This window comes from Piliocolobus tephrosceles, chromosome 4 (assembly GCF_002776525.5).
Source record: "Piliocolobus tephrosceles isolate RC106 chromosome 4, ASM277652v3, whole genome shotgun sequence".
NCBI lineage: Eukaryota > Metazoa > Chordata > Mammalia > Primates > Cercopithecidae > Piliocolobus > Piliocolobus tephrosceles.
Window position 1 is genome coordinate 31,394,788 of NC_045437.1, and position 13,809 is coordinate 31,408,596.

A 13,809-nucleotide genomic window follows, 5' to 3' on the forward strand; every position below is an offset into this window, starting at 1 on the left:
TTATCCACAGTAAACCTCTATCAGAAAATATAACTCCAGAAACAAACAATTCATAAGTTTTACATTGTGTGCCATTCTGACGAGAGTGGTGAAATCTCACACTGTCCTGCTCTGTCCCGCCTGGGACATGAATCACCCCTTCATTCAGTTTATCCACGCCGTCTACACTCCCTGCCCGTTAGTCACTACGTAGCCAGCTCCATGATCAGATCAACTGTCGGGGTATCACGGTTCTTGTGATCAAGCAATTGTATTCTACTTCATGATTGCCCCATAGTGCAAGCGGTGATGCTGGCAATGCAGATACGCCAAAGAGAAGTCATACAGGGCTTCCTTTCGGTGGAAAGTTTCTTGAGGAAGGAAGGAAAAGTCATATGCTGAGGTTGCAAGATCTGTGGTAAGAACAAATCTTCTATCCTTGAAACTGTGAAGAAGGAAGAAGAAATTCATGCTAATTTTGTCATCACCCCTCAAGCCGCAAAAGTTACAGCCACAGTGCATAAGTGCTTAGCTAAGATGGAAAAGGCATTAGATTTGTGGGTGGAAGACGTGAACAGAAACGTGTTCCGATTAATGGGGCCAGGTGCGGTGGCTCATCCCTGTAAGCCCAGTACTTTGGGAGGCCAAGGCGGGCAGATTACCTGAGGTCAGGCGTTTGAGACCAATATGGCCAACATGGCAAAACCTCGCCTCTACTAAAAATACAAAAATTAGCCGGGCGTGGTGGTGCACTCCTGTTATCCTAGCTACTCAGGAGGCTGAGGCAGGAGAATCGCTTGAACCCAGGAGGTGGGGGTTGCAGTGAGCTAAGATTGCGTTATTGAACTCCAGGAGGTGGGGGTTGCAGTGAGCTAAGATTGCGTTATTGAACTCCAGCCTAGGTGACAGAGTGAGACTTCATCTCAAAAAAGAAAAGAAAGAAACGTGGGGTTTGGTACTTACCCCCCCATGGATGGGGGCACTGTTGTAGATGAGGAGTTACAACTGAAGGGCCAGATAATAAGCATTTCAGGCTTTGCTAGCCAAACAGTCTTTGTTGCAACTGCTCACCTCTGCCTTTGTGCTTTGAAAGCAGCCATAAACAATAAGTAAATAAATAGGCATGACTGTGTTCCAGTAAAACCTGACAAAAACAAGTGCTGGGCCCGATTTGGCCCCCAGGCATGAGTTTGCTGAGCCTGCTGCGGCTCATCATTTGTGAGCCTGGAACGGCCTTTTTTGCTCCTTCCTGTGGGCTCACCAGCGTCTCAGCTTTCCCAACAGATTATCTTAAAGAAGCGCCTGCCCTTAGAAATACATGTCAGCAAAGCCCATGAACTCAACACGATTCCTATAAAGAAAGGAAGGAAGGAAGGAAGCAGCAAGGAGCTCATGTTGATCTGGGGAAGGCAGCAGAAGGCCAGAGAGGGCTGCCTGGAACTTAACAGTGAGCCCTGGATGGGTGCAGTGGCTCACACCTGTAATCCCAGCCCTTTGGGAGGATGAGAGCGGATCACCTGGGGTCAGGAGTTCAAGACCAGCCTAACCAACATGGAGAAACCCTGTCTCTGTTAAAAATACAAAATTAGCTGGGCGTGCTGGCGCATGCTTGTAATCCCAGCTACTCAGGAGGCTGAGGCAGGAGAATCGCTTGAACCCGGGAGGTGGGGGTTGTGGTGAGCCAAGACCATACCGTTACACTCCAACCTGGGCAACAAGAGTGAAACTCCATCTCAGACAACAATAACAACAACAGCTAGTGAGCCCCAAATGTAAACCACGATGCTTTTTTTTTTCTTTTGGAAACAGGGTTTCACTCTTGTCACCCGGGCTGGAGTGCAGTGGCACGATCTCAGCTCACTGCAACATCCACCTCCCATTTCAAGTGATTCTCTTGCCTCAGCCTCCCTAGTAGCTAGGATTACAGGTGTCCTCCACAATGCCCGGCTAATTTTTGTGTTTTTAGTAGACACAAGATTTCACTGTGTTGCCCAGGCTGGTCTTGAACCCCTGACCTCAAGTGATCCACTCACCTCAGTCTTCCAGAATGCTGGGATTACAGATGTGAGCGACCATGCCCAGCCCCCGATGTCTTACTCTTCATCTAAAACCTGCCTAAATGGCATGCCCAGTTAAAACAATCTTTTTCTGTTACAATAATCCATGTAAGAGTACGACACATTTTCTAAAAGGTTTATCTAGAAAAGAGCCAGGCGTGTTTACTGTTGCTGCTGAATTGGATTTGACTCCACTGCTGTATCAGGGCCCCGTCTGACAGTTCACCTCTTGCTTTCTTTCCTGCCAATTGTCCTGTTTACTACTTTTTTTTTTTTTTTTTTTTTTTTTTTGGCGACAGTGTCTGGCTCTGTCACCCAGCCTGGAGTGCAGTGGGACGATCTCGGCTCACTACAACCTCCATCTTCCAGGCTCAAGCTATTCTCCCGCCTCAGCCTCCTGAGTAGCTGAGACTGCAGGCATATGCCACCACACCCAGCTAGATTTTGTATTTTTTGTAGAGACAAGGTCTTGTCGTGTTGCCCAGGCTGGTCTTGAACTCCTGGGCTCAAAGCAGTCCGCCCGCCTCAGCCTTCCAAAGTGCGGAGATGACAGGTGTGAGCGACTGTGCCCAGCCCTGTTTACTTCTTAGGGCTCTTTTACATGCCTTTCTTTTTTTAACAGCCTTCCCACCTCTACTTTTTACATGTCTTGAGGTTTTCCTGTATGCATGTGTATGCGTGCACGCACACACACACCCCTGATTTTGTCATTCTGGTGTTCCAGGTAAAGCATATCATAGTCCCACTTCCAGAAACACGTCCAATGCAATGAACCTGGTAGCCAACCCTGCTAAGAAATGACCCAAGAGTCTACCTTGAGTAGCCAGCCCCCAAATCCAAAGAATAGCTGCAGACCCCATAGTTTTCTCACCCACTAGGTCATGGGACCACGGCAAGAGTGAGAGAGTTCCACTTCCCAGAGAATGCCTGTTACCACCTTACCTCAATTTGAAATCTGTACTAAGGATGAACACATGCATTCTCTTCCTTGACATCCACATCCCCTGTTTTTTTTTGAGACAGAGTCTCGCTCTGTTGGCCAGGCTGGAGTACAGTGGCAAGATCTCTGCTCACTGCAATCTCTGCCTCCTGGGCTCAAGCAATTCTCCTGCCTCAGCCTCCCGAGTAGCTGGGATTACAGGTGTGTGCCACCATGCCTGGCTGATTTTTTTGTATTTTTAGTAGAGATGGGATTTCACCGTGTTGGCCAGGCTGGTCTTGAACTCCTGACCTCAGGTGCTCCACCCACCCTGGCCTCCCAAAGTGCTGGGATTACAGGTGTGAGCCACCATGCCTGGCCCTCCTGTTACTTTCAAAATGCTGAGAGTTACTGTAGGACACTGTCCTCTCTCGGGAATGTGACACATACAAACCCACTGCAAGAGGGTCAGTTGTGAGCTAATGACTGATTACATTCCTGTGCCCTTAAAGGTATTGCCTCAACTTTCTAAGGAATCAAGAGATCTCTTTAAATTTGAATGCATACAAATAATCACTCAATGTGTGTTAAGCCCATTCAAATTGTTTGGGGATGATGAATGGGAGGAAACTGGAAATGGGCTTAGCTAGAACAAGGGCAGTATTAATTCATTGGCAGAGCCACAGCCTGAGCGTCACAGTGGACATCAGCTGCAGCTACCCCCACTCCCAGCTGCATCTGACAACCTCTGATCTGCGCACACATGCCCTGCGTATACCAGAGCACGCCCAGGGTTGACGAGTTTGACTTTTTGGTGTTACTGTTTTTCCTCTTTAGTTCTGAATTACTCTCTTGGTTGGAAAGCAGTGGGTTGGGTGTAGCAGTAGATTCCTGTTTTAATTTCTACACGTAACTTGCAGGCTTCTTGCTACTTTGTGCTGATTTATTGTTGTCCTGATTCCCATTTTCTGAATGGTTATTCATTCCCATCCCAGGCCTCTCTGATGACCATCTGGTTCTCCTTCGGTCACTCAAACATCTGCCCCAGAGACTTGGAAAATGAGCTTCCTTTGGCAACCTAAAAATAATCTTAGTGTGACTGAAGCCTGAAAGGGAAATCACGGCGTTCCACTGTCCTGTGGATACTGATCAGGGGGATGAGCCAACAGAGCTTCCTGGGGATTTGGAGCTTAGATGTCTTCTGTCACATCTGCAGATTTTTTCTTGTTTTTCAAGTCTTGGGAACCATAAAAACATGGTGAGAACTGGGTGCAACCAGTCCTGAAGTTTTCTTTGGGACTAGGCATGCTTGCACAAAGGAAACGGCTGGAGATAAAAGCCATGCTTTGCATGGTTTGTTTATAAGGCTGCAAGAGCTAGCTGAGAAAGACAGAGGACACTCAGGATTGCGACATGATATTAGTCACAGCGTGTTCCAGGAGAGCTCACAAATGCTTTGAAACAGTTATAGGACATTTCTAAGGACTAGACTTTTAGCTTGGACCCAAGAGGCCTGTCTCATGGGCAATGATGGTTTGCCCTCCACCCCTAGAAGGCGAAATTTGCCAGAAACTAAAACTCAGTCCCCGTGGTATTTCTCATCCAAAATTATTTCCAGCCACATCGTCTAGTGCAACTTTTCAGAGGTTCTGCAATGATATAAAATGTCAGCATCATCATAATGTTCAAATAAATTAAATGCCCTTGTAAGTCATAATCCAAAGATGTTAAAAGCTAAAGTAATTAACATCTTGACTTAAATTTCCTTGACTTTTGTGTTTTAAAAAAACCAAAGCCCTTAATGGCCTCCTTTGATCTCTCCTATTTCTTATTTTGCTCTTTTTTTTTTTTTTTTTTTGAGACAGAGTCTCGCTCTTGTCGCCCAGACTGGAGTGCAGTGGCACAACCTTGGCTCACTGCAACCTCTGCCTCCTGGATTCAAGGAATTCTACTGCCTCAGCCTCCAGGGTAGCTGGGATTATAGCCATGTACCACCACACCCAGCTGATTTTTTGTATTTTTAGTAGAGATGGGGTTTCACCAGGTTGGCCAGGCTGATCTGGAACTCCTGACCTCAAGTGATCCGCCGGCCTTGGCCTCCCAAAGTGCTGGGATTACAGGCATGAGCCACCACGCCCAGCCATTATTTTGCTCGTTCTTAGTTAAGGAGATCCTTGGTGCTTGATGCTGGAAAAAGATTATGTTTTTCAGCATCTGCAGCCTGGGCTGTTTTCCACAGGAACAAATAAAGTTTTTTCCAGCTCCAAGAAAACTGAATTCATTCAACAGCAGGTCTCTCATGTGCTTTACTTTTTAGTGATATGCAAATAAATAAAAGTAAGTGGACTCTCAATAGTATCAAAACATTGTCCGCACGCCCTTGACATTTAGAAAACCGAGCCAGACCCCAGTCCCTAGACAGCTGTCCTAGGCAAGATTTTGTTCTTGGGACCTTGTTTAAATTTGCCAAAGGTGGTATCAAGAACTGTAAAAAGAAAGAAAGAAAAATACCTGAGCTTTTCCACAATAGTTTCGTGGATGCTGGCAGGAGACTTGAGGTTCCAAGTCAGAGACAAACGACTTTATTACTCATGGCACAGCAGCTAGATTTTGGCTTCTTTAATCCCAGTTTAGGATTGAATCTCAGTTGAGGGCTTCATGTTCACATTATTTCCCCTTCCACCCGCAAGTCCTGTGGCAGTGACACAAGCTTAGGGGGGTGTGCACATGCAGTGGATTTGCATCACAGCTGAGGATCCCTGACCACAGGCAACCTCAGTCTTTATGATGGGCTAGAAGCAGACCTGACCAACCTTTGCACCAGAGGAAGGACCTGTCCCTTCCTCCTGAGACACTTATCTAACATTCAAGACTGTTCCCTCTACAGACATCCCTGGAAAGACAGATAATTCCATGTAACAACAGCCTCTGTCTCTGTTGGCAAGCCAAGCAGAAATGCAAGAGACCCAGGGACAATTATCTCCCAATAGGGCAGACCAGAGAGACTCAATAATACCAAGTAAAGGCAGGTTGATGAGGAAAAGATTCTTGGCTTCTCTTACAAATACCAGTCAGTGTGACAGTTTCTGGAGTTCACGACCGTGAACTTAAACCCAATTGGCAGGAATCTTCCTCCCGACTGGAGATGGAGGGAAATCAACCCGGTTCTACTTCAAGTGCTTTCTGTGTGTATTCCATAGCTTCTTGGTTTGCATTTTCACTCTGACATAAAAGTAAAGGGCTTCGTGGCGTGCTACATTGGGTGTGGATGGTGCCTCTGATGGAGCTCTACCTTCTTAAAAGCAGGAATGTTCAGTCAGTCCTGAGCCACATTTTCCATTTCCACTGCCTCTTGGCATGGAAGTGCTTAGACTGAAGAAAGCTTCATCTCTCCTTCTACATTTGTTCAGCTGGAAAAACACCCTCTGCAGATTCATGATCCAGACCTTCTGTTGATGATTCTAGAGCTCGTGCCCCTAATGAGCTAGTAAGGACTAATACCTCTGCTGCCTGCTCCTTGAGATTAGTTTTTTCTCAGGTTTTGAGTACCCCATGGGTCGCATGGCATTGCTTTCTCCTACATGTTTTGGGGCAGTAATTGGATATGTCTGTAGTGATTCATATCCTTCCCCTTTGGGGAAGACTCACTTGAGTTTCCTTTTTACCTGCTGCTTAAATTAGTTCCACTTCTTCTTTACAGGCTTTACAGGCTTGCTTGCTAGATTTGGGTGCTTTTTAAAAAAATATTTCTACTGTTTACATTCTGACTCAGACCTTTTTTTCCTAACATACTAATGTAGATAATAACATACAGGGTCTGTCACTGTGAAAGAGATGAAATCAATCAATGACTCTTCTATTTAGTGAAGTATCCATTGTTCAAATGCATGCTGACCACCACTGGCTCTGCGTTAGTGAACTCCACCTAGGAAATGTTCTCCTATCAGACCAGCATCAAGTTCTGGCCTATTCTCCTCCCACCAGGTCCTGCCCCCTTGGTTTTTCTCATATTTACTCCCTTTAGAGTGCCTCATTTCATGCATTTCTCAGCCCACTTTCATCAGAGCAATGATTGATAACTGTGTTCCTTCAGAGTTTACTGAGGATTTTTTTCATTCTTCTCGGTCTTCGCCTTTTAATCTGTCCACGTATGCCGATCTCTCTTGGGAGACCTGTCCCAGATCATCCTTCTGAAGCTCTTCCTCTGCAGTCTTAAAATCGTTTCTCTCATGTTTTCTGGGCCTGGGATTCTACTCTCTTCCCTGTGGTTTTGACTGTCTGAGGTAGACTTCTTCAGGTGCCAGTCACCCCCACTAATTTAGGAATAACAAAGCATCTCCCTACTTTCGTGACACCCTCTTTAAGATAGGAACCATCAAGGGTCTTTTCCATACATCACTATGCTCTGGGACTTCACAATCCCAGTTACTCATCAGACTGTGGAACCTGTTGTCTAAGACCATCTCTTTTAAGGAAGTATCCCTTTTTTCTCTAGTTAGTCATCATGTATTCCTTTATTTTCTATTTTCCACTGCTCCTATTCTGATCAGAGGACCAGAGCATGTTTTCAGATCCTCCTTGTTCTTGTGCGCAAACCTGATTTCTAAAAACTGAGCATTTCAGACACATGCCTTTAAAATGCCTTTTTAGCTGTGAGTTTTGCAGTAATTTTATTAAAGGGCTTTTTTTCCCCCATCTCCAAAGAAGATGGCATGTCTTTGGATTTCCATTGGGTTTTCTTTATTCTTTAATGAAATCTGCCACCTCTCCGTGAGTATGAAGTTGAAATGTATATCCCTGCAGTCTCGAGCTACAGTCTATGTAGTCATCAAATCTGGAGGCACCCTGAGACCTGGGGGGAGAAAGCTTGGGCCTTTTAATTGTTTTAATTTCAACTAAACCTTACCTATATTCTTATGATACACATTAGGTACTCTACAATGAGTTCCTCTTTAATCCTCATGATAACCCTATAAGACAACTGCAAGGTAATTTTAACCCTTTAAACATAAATAAGATTGTTCCTATTTCACATAATGAAAAAACTGCCTTGGATATCAATCATCAATATGTTACAGGCACAATCCATGCTGCTGCCTATGGCACATGTAAATTGCATTATACTCTGCATCCACCTCCTGTGCTTATTATAGTTTATACATTGAGCAGAACAAGTTTCCATAAATCACTGATTAAAATATGTATACTCTGAATAGGGAGCAACATGACAGTCTCCCTTATTTGTTGGCTGGTGGGCTACTCAGGTGCAGCTGAGAAGCTTTCATTTCTTCCCTTCTTCATTTCTGAAGTAAACGTGGGGGAGAGCAGAAAGAACTGGGAAGTCGCAGCTTAGTTGTGTGCCCAGTTTCACTGGAGGGTGGTTCCGTTGGCCCAGGGCAGTGGTGAATTCCAGAGGCCCAGGCCCTGTTCCCCTTCCATGAACCTGGTCTCTGTGTTCTTCGTTAGCTTTCCTGTTGATTCTGATGCACCTCAAAGTTCCCCTAGGCCATTCTCAGCCCCTGAGAATCTGCCGAGGAATCAGACCTGTGTAAATCAGTGGCCACGTCAGTCACTTTCAATCTCTCGGTCGTTTCTTGGGCTACCACTTCCGCCTTCATGCCCACTTCCAGAGGTCCTCTTTTGGCACCTCCTGAGCTCTGGGGGAGTGCTCTGTGTGAATGTTCAGCTTTCTCTAATCCACACTTAGGATTCAACTTTCTCAAGTCAGATCCATTGTCACATCGTCATCAGCTTGCTGGTTTCCAGAATTTGTTGCTTTTGTCTTCTGTTTTCTTTATCCTTGTGAATTATGTCTGTCTTTTTCTAAAAAAAATATTTTCCCTGTCATGTTAGTGTGGTCTCAAAGGGAAATCAGGAGAAATCTTCCACCTTTAGTCAGAAACCTATGTTATTTAATTCCCAAATGCAGGCCCGTTTTTCAGATGAAGACACTGATGCTCAAAGAGGTTGACTGACGTGCCTAAATTGCAGTAAAATGGTATACTGAGGATTTGTGCCCAGGTAGCTGGCCAGATTCTCAACCACTGTGTCCCACCACCTCTCTACAAAATCAGATGCTAAAGATGCTTCTTCTCTCTGCTGTATGTGTTACAGGTGTGGAAAATGATGCAAACAGGAAGGCTCTACCGTGGAAATTGGCAAATTCTACGAGACTCCATTAATATAATGGGATTGTTTTGTACTACACTTGATGTTAGCCAAAAGGCCGAGAAGCAATAATGGCATTGTTTTGTAACACATGAATTAGAAACTGCGCATGAATAATAGATTTTATCAACTGTTTCGCTGAACTGAAGGCCTTCCAGGAGAACATTTTGCAAATTTCATTTCAGAACAACTAAAATGACATCATTTCCAGAACAGTTTGCTCTGTGCATCGGGAACAAAACCACACACAGAAAAGGGACTCTCTTAAGAGTGTGGACATTTTCAGACAATAGTCACGAAAGTGTAATCAGAATTGCATTTTATATTACTACTTCCTGACATAATCTGGAATGAATGTGTCTAAGCAACCCACTTCCTGTTCAGTGAGTTACAAGTCATCTAATATCACAACAAACTCAATGAAAAACCAGTTTTTTGTTATAAGAGGAAACAGTTCCATTTAAATTCATTCCCCACTACTAACCCTTTCAGTGTGTTCTGAAATAAAATGTCACTCCTTCCTTGAGCTCAGCCGTCTCTGCTGGCAACTCTTTGAGATATCTCTAGGTCCATTCTTACTGGTTCCGGCTACAGGCATTAGGTAGCCACATACACCATCTCTTCTTCTTTTTTTTTTTTTTTTTTGAGACAGAGTCTCGCTCTTTTGCCTAGGCTGGAATGCAGTGGCGCGATCTCGGCCCACTGCAACCTCAGCCTCCTGAGTTCAAGCAATTCTCCTTCCTCAGCCTCCCAAGTAGCTTGGACTACAGGCGCTCACCACCACATCTGGCTAATTTTTGTATTTTAGTAGAGACGGGGTTTCGCCATGTTGACCAGGCTGGTCTCGAACTCCTAGCCTCAAGAGATCTGCCCTCCTCGGCCTTTCAGAGTGCTAGGATTACAGGTGTGAACCACCACATCTGGCCCACATACACCATCTTTAGCACAGGATTTCTTTGGCATAAAAAACCTTACTGGCATTTTGTAGATCATAGAAACTGAATCTGTCTGTCATGACGAGAAACCTTTCAGGCAGGCTCCTTTCCTTCTCGGTGCTCATAAGTGCTTGTATCATCTCCAGAATGTATCTGATCCTATGAAAACCTCGGGCTGTGTTGGGAAAATAAAGGAGAAGACAGATGGAGAAAACTTCTTAAGTCCAGAAACAATAGGCTGCCATGGTTTTCCTCGCTTGGCATGAGCATCTCAGACAGACTTTCCAACGTCTGGGGCCTTGGCCACTGTGTAATAAGCTACCCATTTAGTAGGCACCAGAGGAGGTAATGTCTTGCAAGCCAGGGAATCCCTTTCTCTGAATGTCCATAGCCTGGGTCAGGTGGTATTATCAGAAGGAACCAGGATTTTTTTTTTTTTTTTTGGACACAGAGTCTCGCTCTGTCACCCAGGTTGGAGTGTAGTGGCACAGTCTCAGCTCACTGGAACCTCTGCCTCCCAGGCTCAAGTGATTCTTATGCCTCAGCCTTCAGAGTAGCTAGGATTACAGGCACGTGCCACCATGCACAGCTAATTTTTGTATCCTTAGCAGAAATGGGATTTCACCATGTTGGCCAGGATAGTCTTGAACTCCTGGTCTCAAGTGATCCGCCCATCTCCACTTCCCAAAGTACTGGGATTACAGGTGTGAGCCATCGAGCCCGACTGGAACCAGGAATTTAACTCACTCTCTGGTAATTGTGGTTCACAGTCTGGAGATCTTATGGAAAGAACCTGGAGACAGGTTCCTTGCATAAAGTTTTTAAGTCAAGCAAAGGGGAGGCTCTAAGGCTTTTCTCTGGATTCTTCCATTTGTATGTGGCCTAGAACTCAGGCCTGTCTCAGAGATGCCTCTTTCTTCTCTGTGTATGTATTGATGTCAGGATTTGGGGTTGGGAAAGACATCCCTCCAGAGAATCTCTAAAATCACCCTTAAGATTGATTCTGTTCCTGCTTTTTCTTCATAATTTAAACCTGGAAACCTGCCAGTCCTGATAAGGTCATATGAATGCAACAAATGTATTACCTTTGTTTTATATGTCAGAATTAATTTGTTTTCTCAATGCCCCTTTCTCGGTTTTGCCTACATTGCCTCATTCTCAGACCTTTTTATTCCTCTTTCTAACCCAGAAAGATACATGAACTTGAGAAGGAAGAGGGAATCTTCCAAACTTCACATACTGTATACGTAATTTGTATATAAGCAATTACTTCTTAAAAGAGATTACCTGTGGAATTACTCTAACTGCTTACTTGATACCTTTTTATATATTGAATTTTTTTTTTTCTTTTTTGAGACAGAGTCTAGCTCTGTCACCTAGGATAGAGTGCAGTGGCGTGATCTCGGCTCACTGCAACCTCCGCCTCCCAGGTTCAAGTGATTCTCCGGCCTCAGCCTCCCAAGTAGCTGGGATTACAGGTGTGTGCTACCACGCCCGGCTAGTTTTTGTATTTTTAGTAAAGACAGGGTTTCACCATGTTGGCTAGGCTGGTCTTGAACTCCTGACCTCAGGTGAATTTTTAAGAGGAAGGGCCTTGCTATGTTGCCCAGGCTGCTGATCTTAACCTCCTGGGCTCAAGTGATCCTCCTGCCTCAGCCTCCTGAATAGCTGGGACTACAGGCACCTGCCACTGTACCCAGCTATATACTGAATTTAATATACAATATATAATTTTCATTACCTGTTAACTTGATGGTGAGGAGTGGCACTATTATTACATCACCTTTTGATACCTGGTAAGACAAAATGCAAATCAAGAAGCTTTTGAATACATACAAACAGCACTTGAAGTAGGACCAGGTTGATTTCTCCCAACCCCAATTGGGAGGAAGGTTCCTGCCAACTGAGCTTAACTTAGTAGTCATGAACTCCAGACAACTGTCAGGCTGAATGGCATCTTTAAGAGAAGTCAGGAATCTTCATCATCAACTTTTGTTGTTGTTGTTGTTGTTGTTGTTGTTTTTGAGACGCAATCTCGCTCTGTCGCCCAGGCTGGAGTGCAGTGGCACCAGGTCGGCTCACTGCAAGCTCTGCCTCCTGGGTTCACACCATTCCCCTGCTTCAGCCTGCTGAGTAGCTGGACTATAGGTGACTGCCACCACACCCGGCTGATTTTTTGTATTTTTAGTAGAGACAGGGTTTCACCGTGTTAGCCAGAATGGTCTCGATCTCCTGACCTCGTGATCTGCCCGCCTGGGCCTCCCAAAGTGCTGAGATTACAGGCGTGAGCCACCGCGCCCGGCCTTTTTTTTTTTTTCTTTTGAGACGGAGTCTCGCTCTGTCACCCAGGCTGTAGTGCAGTGGCAGGATCTTGGCTTACTGCAACCTCCACCTCACGAGTTCAGTCAGTTCTCCTGCCTCAGCCTCCCGAGTAGCTGGGACTACAGGCACCCACCACCACGCCCAGCTAATTTTTTGTATTTTTAGTAGAGACGGGGTTTTGCTGTATTAGCCAGGATGGTCTCAATCTCCTGACCTCATGATCTGCCCGCCTCTGCCTCCGGGCATGAGCCACCACGCCCAGCCTCATCAACCTTTCTTTACTTGATATCTTATATGCCTTTTTAAGTATGTATAGCTTCCTTAGTGTGAATATTACCTATTTTAATGTAAGACTTTTTTCCTCTAGAACCTCAAAGGAAAATAAAATTTCAAATGGGAAGGTTTATTGTTTGATGTATCTCAAAGGTCTTGTATATGTAAACTTACCCCCTAGTTTTTTTTTTGTTTTTTTGTTTTTGTTTTTGTTTTTGTTTTTTGAGACGGAGTCTTGCTCTGTCACCTGGGCTGGAGTGCAGTGGCTGGATCTCAGCTCACTGCAAGCTCTGCCTCCTGGGTTTACACCATTCTCCTGCCTCAGCCTCCGGAGTAGCTGGGACTACAGGTGCCCGCCACGTCGCCCGGCTAGTTTTTTGTATTTTTAGTAGAGACGGGGTTTCACCGTGTTAGCCAGGATGGTCTCGATCTCCTGACCTCGTGATCCGCCTGTCTCGGCCTCCCAAAGTGCTGGGATTACAGGTTTGAGCCACCGCGCCCGGCCCTACCCCCTAGTTTTTTATAAACACTCTCAAAGTGCATGCGTCCCATTTTCTTCTCTAGTAAATAGGGGTTCGGTTTTGTTTTTAGCATGTTTGGTTTGTCTAGGATGGAGGACCCAGTGAGCTTTGGGATCAGACTTTCTGCATCACCTCCTGGGGTCACACAGCTTCCGGACGTGTGGGCTGACCTCATGTTGACGCCTCCAGGGTGCCTGGACTGGGCTTGATTCCAGGAGCCGTCGATAAATAGTCAGGAGCGTAGCACACAGAACATTTGGTTGACTAAGATGTATAGCTGCCACAAAATCAAATTTTTACTGTATTTTAGAAACCTTAGAATTGGATTTGAATTTCTGGTTTAATATTTGTTGCAACTTGCATTGTTGGAAAAAGCACTGGCCCACGGGTCAAGAGACCTGGGCTCGCGTCGTAGCTTTGTAGTTGACCACTGGGAGACCACCTGGGTAACTGACCAACAAGTGTCCTCAGCTGTAGGATGGAAGATGAAGTGGCCCTGGGGGCCCTGGTTCCATGCTGGGTGGTGAGACGTCTGCTGGGGAGGATTGGGGGCCCTGGTTCCATGCTGGGCGGTGAGACGCGTGCTGGGGAGGACTGGGGGCCCTGGTTCCATGCTGGGCGGTGAGACGCGTGCT

General features: G+C 45.5%; 1 protein-coding gene across 1 annotated transcript in view; it reads left to right on the forward strand.

Moving 5' to 3' along the window:
• The window catches only part of PDZD2 (PDZ domain containing 2), a 324,103-nt gene that overhangs the window by 232,714 nt on the left and 77,580 nt on the right, over window positions 1-13,809 (forward strand). The window lies entirely within an intron of this gene.